Source organism: Mobula hypostoma, chromosome 1, assembly GCF_963921235.1.
Source record: "Mobula hypostoma chromosome 1, sMobHyp1.1, whole genome shotgun sequence".
In the NCBI taxonomy this organism is placed as follows: domain Eukaryota; kingdom Metazoa; phylum Chordata; class Chondrichthyes; order Myliobatiformes; family Myliobatidae; genus Mobula; species Mobula hypostoma.
Genome location: NC_086097.1, coordinates 150,193,414 through 150,201,042, shown reverse-complemented (window position 1 = coordinate 150,201,042; position 7,629 = coordinate 150,193,414).

Below are 7,629 nucleotides of genomic sequence, written 5' to 3'. Positions count from 1 at the left end.
TGTAATCCATCTGGTCCAGGTGACTTATCCACCTTAAGATCGTTGAGTTTGCCTAGCATTTTTCCTTTGGCACTTTCCTTTTCCAATGGCACTTACTCCTGCTCCCTGACACTCACGGACCTCTGGCACACTGCTAATGTCTTCCACAGTGAAGACTGATGCAAAGTTCTTATGAAATTCATCTGATAGATCACCTGGTTGTGTCGTGTCACAACAACGAACTTGCACTTAACATCAGTGAGACCAAGGAACTGATTGTGGACTTCAGAAAGGTAACATTGAAGGAACACACACCACTTATCAAGGGTCAGCATTGGAAAGGGTGAGCAGCTTCCAAGATCCTGGGTGTCAACATTTCATAATCTATCTGGGCCCAACATAGTAATACAATCATGTAGAAGGCACACCATCGACCGTAGAGAGCTACAGGAATTAGAGTAGGGAGATGAGGAACTACAGTGTGGAGCACCAGTGCTTACAATAATCATGGCACAGTCGTTGCTGCCTATCCTTTCTGATTGTGGACAGTAGGTCATGAAATCAGTGATTCAGTTGCAGAGGGAGGCCTTGACTCTGAGGTCCAGAGTTTGGTGATGAGCTTTCTTTAAGTAATAAGTGGTGAAGGCAGAGCTGTGGTCAGTAAACAATAGTCTGATGTACTGTAGGTGACTGAGACTTGTAATCTTAATTTCCATGTACCGGGAAACAGTTTGTCTTTCTCTACTCTATCAATTTAAAACATTTTAAACTTCTTAGTGAGGTCACTCCTTCATTTTAGAGGTTTGAGGTAACACAACGGAAGTTCATTCAGCTATTCTCTGCGAGTTAACCAGCTTGACCTGAGTGAATTCCATGGGCCTGCCTTATTTAAATAAGAGCTACAAGGATGCCAGTGTCTCCCTCAGATTAACAAAGGTGGTTGAACATTTTAGCAACTACTTAATTACAAATCAACTTCCCTCTAACTGATATACAGTATTTTTGAAGCTAGAATTTATTTTTAAACAAATAAAAAATTATTAATGTTGGTTAACAAAACTGAGAAACTCTGGGAGAAGGATGTTGCAACACTATGTGTAAAATGTATTTTTCCCCACCCCACTAATTCTGCATCAGTTTAGCTCCCATATAGTAAAAATGTATGAACATCAGCAGCTGCTCAGTCTGTGTTCACACTCAGTAGGTAGGCCCTTTTGTTTGCAGAGATCATCAGGGAAAGAAGAGGATGGAGAGCGCTCAGACATGTTAATCGAGCTTTGGCCACCGGCTCCATCCACCCAGCAGCAGTTCAATTCCTTTTTTCAGCTAAGCAAGAGTTTGTTTAATTCATTGGAGCTGAGTTAAACAGTTTAAGAGCTTTTTGTTGGTATGAGAAATCAAATGGTCAAAAATCATTATTAGGAATATCAGTTATGAGTTCTACATCGGGTGGAAGATAGATAGATAGATATACTTTACTGATCCCGAGCGAAGGTGCAGGAGGCTAGGAGTTGTGCCACTAGATTCAGGAACATTAAGTTCCTGGACTGGCATGGATGGCTCCACTTGCCTCAGCACTGAACTAACTACACAGCCTGTGGGCTGACTTTTGGGGATTCTGCCTTTGTAACGGAAAAAGAGAGGAAAAACAAACAAGGCCCAGTTGTTAATTTGGGCAAAATTCTAAAGTTTACACAATGTCCTACATTGTTGTTGTTCCTTTCCGCACCTTGTGGCACATCAGGCAGCTATCTTTGCCACTTCTTTAGCACTTTTCTGTTTTGTTTTTACGAGGTTGAGTTGCTAGCTTAATGCTCAACACAGCATGGATGTGAAGCGTGTGAGGATTTGAACCCTGCACCATTTGCTTTGAAGTCCGACGTGGATGCCACTACACCACCAACTGGCAATCCCTACATGATGTTGACATAATGTCCAACCCCTAGTCCATTCTTACTTTCTCTCTAGAAAATTTTATTTTTTATCTCTGCTTCCGTATGATAGGAAAATCCTACACAGCTTCATATACAAATAATATCTGCACAATCAAATTCTCACATTCCCCAGAAATAGGCAATATATTCACAATCTATTGACAGTGGATACTACAAACTATGGGTATTTTATTTTATTGAGACACAGTGTAGAGTAGGTCTTTCTGGCACTTCGAGCCACACTGCCCAGCAATCCCCCAAATTAGTCCTAGCCTAATCACGAGATAATTTATAATGACCAATTAACCTACTGACTGGTATGTCTTTGGACTGCGGGAGACCTACACGGTCAAGGGGGAGAATGTACAAACTCCTTACAGTGGCAAGAATCGAACCCAAGTCACCTGTGCTGTAAAGCATTGTGCTAACGACTATGCTCCATAATAACACTCACAACATGCTGGAGGAACTCAGCAGGTCGGGCAGCATCCGTGGAAACGATCAGTCAACATTTCGGGCTGGAACCCTTTAACTGAAGAGGGAAGGGGCAGAGGCCATATAAAGAAAGTGGGGGGAGGGTGGGAAGGAGAAGGCTGGTAGGTTCCAGGTGAAAAACCAGTAAGGGGAAAGATAAAGGGGTGGCGGAGGGGAGGCAGGGAGGTGATAGGCAGGAAAGGTGAAGAAGGAATCGGGGAAAACACAATCGGTAGTAGAAGGAGGCGGAACCATGAGGGAGGTGATAGGCAGCCGGGGGAGGGGGCAGAGTGACATAGGGATAGAGGAAGGGAGAGGGAGGGAATTACTGGAAGTTGGAGAATTCTATGTTCATACCAAGGGGCCGGAGACTACCCAGACAGTATATGAGGTGTTGCTACATAATATCTGCTCAATCTCCATTGATACTTCCACCATTACATGCTGCCTGTTCTCCCTCTAGTAGGACGTTATCCATGTCAAATACCCCATATTCAATGGGCTGAATGGCCTAATTCTGTTCCTGTCTTACAGTCTGGAGACCATAGAAGAAAGGGAAGGAAGAGGAACACTCGAGGGAGGTGATGGGCAGGTAAGGAGATAGGGAAACAGGAATGGGGAATGGTGAAGGAGAGGGGTCGAGGCGAGATAATTACCGGAAGTTCTCATATGACTAAATGTGGCAGTCATTCTAAACCAGCAAAGACACGCAACTCCAATAAAAGGAATCTCAGTATTTTTGTTTGAATACCTTCAGCTGATGAATGCCCTTTGGACCAGAAAACTGAGGCAGCAATGTGATTTATAGAATCTTTTGATGGGATTAGAGAGTAAATCTCTAGATAAAAGAACAGTTACTAAGAGTTTAGTTCAACAATGACATACTGATTTAAAGCTGAACACTGGGAGTACAGCAGACTCGGCTCGTTTAGGGGATTACACAGTCATAAAGTAGGGCAGGGACCATGTTTTGCCTGTGTCAGCTGCAAACCGTGAGTAGGTATTTATTGTCTAAAGAAGGCAACATCTATTATCAGGCCACACTATTTTCACATGGCTGTTGATGAAACAGATCAACTGCTGCCTGAGATGCGACTTGGACCTGCTCCAATTTGCCTACATGGCACAACAGGACCACGGCAGATGCCACTCACCGGCTCTTCACTCAACCCTGGAACATCTGGACAGCAAAGGCGCAAACATCAGGATGCTGTTTATCAACTTCAGCTCGGCCCCCCCTCAAGACTGATCAATAAACTTCATGATCTAGATTCAACACCTCCTTACGTAATTGGATCCTCGATTTCCTTTCTTACAGGCCCCAGTTAGTTCTGATTGGCAACAATATCTCCTCCACAATCTCCCATCAGCACAGCTGCACCAGAAGGCTGTGTGCTCTGCCCTCTACTCTACTCACTTTACACTTACGGCTGTGTGGCTAAGAACAGCTCCAATGCTATATTCAGGTTTGCTGACAACACCACCGTCATTGGCAGAATCAAAGGTGGTGACAAATCAGCATATAGGAGGGAGATTGAAAATCTGGCTGAGTGGTGCCACAACAGAAACCTCTTGATATTTATTGCATATTTATTATTGTTATTATTTTTTCTTTCTTTTTGTATTTGCACAATACATTGTCTTTTGCACACTGGTCGTCCACCTAGTTGGTGCGGTGTTTCATTGCTTGTATTATGGTTATTGAATTTATTGAGTATGCCCACAAGAAAATGAATCACAGGGTTGTATACGGTGACATATATGTATTTAAAAAATTTACTTTGAGCTCTGTCACCGACAGATTTAAATAACAATCCACTTTTTTCCCCTTTATATCGCAAAATAACACATCATATAAACCAGGGGGGTCAGGCAGCATTTATGGTGGGAAATGAACAGAGAGGGGATATAGTCAGTATAAAATGGTGAGGGGAGGTAATCGGTGGATTCAGGTGAGGGGGTGATAGTTGGGGGGAGGAGAAGTGGGAATAACGTAAGAAGCTGGGGCAGAGATAGGTGGAAGTGACAAAGGACTGAAGATGGAATCTGACAGGAGAGGAAGTTGGACCGTGGAATAAAGGGAGGAGGTGGTGAAGGGATCCAGTGGGAAGAATGGGGAGATTGAGAATGGGAAAAAGTTACAGGGATAATTGGAATAAGTAAAAGAAGAAAGAGAGAAAGGAGAGTGGTTACTGGAGAAAGTGTTGTTCATGGCGTAAGAGCACAGCAAGATAGAATATGAAGTGCTGTTCTTTTAATCTGTATCCTGCCTCAATTTAGCAGCAGAAAAAGGCATCGACACACATGTAGGTGTGGGAATGGAATTAACATGGCTGACCATTGAGAGATCCAGGCTAGTACAGCAGGTAGAGCAAAGGTGCTCAACAAAGCACTACCCTATTCTGCGTCAGATCTCACCGATGAAGGAGGCCACACCAGAATCACTGGAGGCAACAAATGACACCAATGTGAAGGGCTGTTTAGGACTCTGAATGCTAAAGAGGGAGGTGGTGGTGGAGGCATGCGTAACACTTAGCATGGTTGCAGGGATAAGTACCTGGAGTGGGACCGGTGGCAAGGGAGGAGTGGACAAGGGAGTTGTGGAGACAATGATCCTGTTGTGCCTGATGATGAAATGCTGTTGGAGAGAGCGGAGGTTTAGATTAGATTAGATGAGATTAGATTCAACTTTATTGTCATTGTGCCAAGTACAGATACAAAGCCAATGAAATGCATTTAGCATCTGACCAGAAATGCAAAGAATATTGTTATTTACAAAATAACTACAAAGAAAAAAAGTGCTACAGCACACAAATATAAAAGTACTGAGATAGTACAATATAGATGCAATACTGCTTATCGCTGTGATGTGAGGTACAGCAGGATCACAGCCTCAGGGAAGAAGCTCTTCCTGTGCCTGCTGATGCAGGAGCGGAGGCTCCTGTAGCGCCTACCGAATGTGAAGAGGGTAAAAAGTCCATGGTTAGGGTGAGATGCATCCCTGATAACGGTGTTCGCCCTGCCCAGGCAGCGTTTACGGTAGATGTTCTCAATGGGTGCCGATAATCCGCATACATAATTTGATGCATACATAGACTTGTGAGCTGGTAGGCAAGGACTAGGTAAGACAAAACCTATCCCTGTCCTGCAGGAAGTAGAAGAGCTGCAGGTGAGAGTTCTGTTGATATCAGTGAGGGAGAAATCCTACTTTCTGAAATGAAAAGGACATTTTAGATGTCCTGGAGTGAACAACCTCATCATGAGATCAGATACAGTGGAGACAGACGATTGAGGAAAGGGAATTACATCCTTACAAGTGACAAGGTGAGGACCTTAAAACCATAAGACATAGGACCAGAATTAGGTCATTCAGCCCATCAAGTCTGCTCCGCCATTCCATCACGGCTGATCCCAGATCCCACCTCAATCCCATATATCTGCCATCTCGCTATATCCTTTGATGCCCTGACCAATCAGGAAACGATCAACTTCTGCCTTAAGTATACCCACGGACTTGGCCTCCACCGCAGTCTGTGGCAGAGTATTCCACATGTAGCCCCCTGGTAAGCCTCAGGCTCGCTCAACTCGCTTTTGTCTAGGGGAAGCAGGCTTCGGCCCCACCAAACTGGGTAATCAAGTTTGTGTGGATGCTGTGTGATGTACCCCACCCCGCCAGATAAGACAATACACCATATGCGATTAAATGATTACAATTTATAGATATTACTGGAACTATGTAATTAATAGAGATACAATATAAACAGAAAGTAAAAGGCACCAAACTTATCAGAGTTCAACCACTTCATGCACAACAGTTGGAGCTCAATTAACGGGGTCCTCTTTCCACCATTCGATCCCCTCCGACCACCTCAACCCGCCACCTGGGACCAACCACGGTGGTCGACCAGATGCTCCACACGAATCTGTCTTCGTCTCCTCTCCTCGCTGAAGACCCTGGGCCTCGGACTCCCGCTTGGGGTCCGTCCCGTTGGCCATCTTACAGCATCGCGTCTTCTCCCTCTGTCCCCATCACACCTTCTCCGCCAAAGCCCGCTCAACACAATAGCTTACAGACACACAAGAAAGAATAACATCTATCCCAATTGGTTAGCAAATGAATACAATTCTCTTTATAACCCAAACAAGCTGCTAGAGAGAGAACTTTCTCAGCAGTTAACATAACAAAGAAGCCATTTTGATTAGCCTACGTAGTAACATAAAAGAAGAAACCCCTTACACACAAATTCACTCTCTGGCTAAAAAAAATTCCTCATTACCTGCTTTCTAAATGTTTGCTCCTCAGTTTTGAGGCTGTGCCCTCTAGTTCTGGCTACCCTGTCCATAGGTAACATTCTCCCCACATCCACCTTATCTAGTTCTTTCAGCATTCAGTAGGTTTCAGTGAGATCCCCACGCATTCTTCTAAATTCCAGTGAGTACAGCCCTAAAGCTGCCAAACACTCCTCATATATTAACCCCTTCATTCCCAGAATGATCCTCGTGAACCTCTTCTGGACTCTCTCCTATGACAAAACATTCATTCTGAGATATGGGGCCTAAAATTGTTGACAGTACTCCAAGTGTGGTCTGATGTTAGAATGCTGTTCCTGGGCTTCAGTTCAGTATTCAATATTTCCTGATTCTGTAGACTTGTCTGAATTGTCATCTGCATATAATGAATTTGCTATTGGAAGTCACTGCCCAAGGTCTCAGTTTAGAAAGTTTCAGTTGATTTAACAGCTTCTAGGAGGTGAAAGTTCCTCATCTCCACTATCGCTTTGAGTGAAAAGAGTTTCCTGAAATGGCTCTCTTCCAAATTCCTCAAACTTATTTTGGAGCACCACCCACTATAATGTTCTCTGATGATGTCAAGGCTTAAGAATTATTAACTAAGAAAAAAAAAGGCAGATTTGATAAGTCAATCGTTAAATTAAGTTTTCACAATGTTGGAGACTGCAGATTTCCTTAAGATAACAGATGGGCAAATTTAAAATAACAGTGGCGCACTTGTAAAAATCGTAATTGCAAGGTATACAGTATTAGAGAAACTCATTGGGGCTAAAGGCAGATAAATCATTAGGATGATAGCCTATACACAAGGAGTTTAAAGAGTGGTTGCAAACTATAGATGAGATTCCAGGTGGATGCCAAAAGATTGGGAAACAGCCAGAGTGACTCTCTACTTCAAAAAGAAGCCAAGGTCAGCTAAATTTAATGTTAATTGTTGGCAATGTGTCAGTCA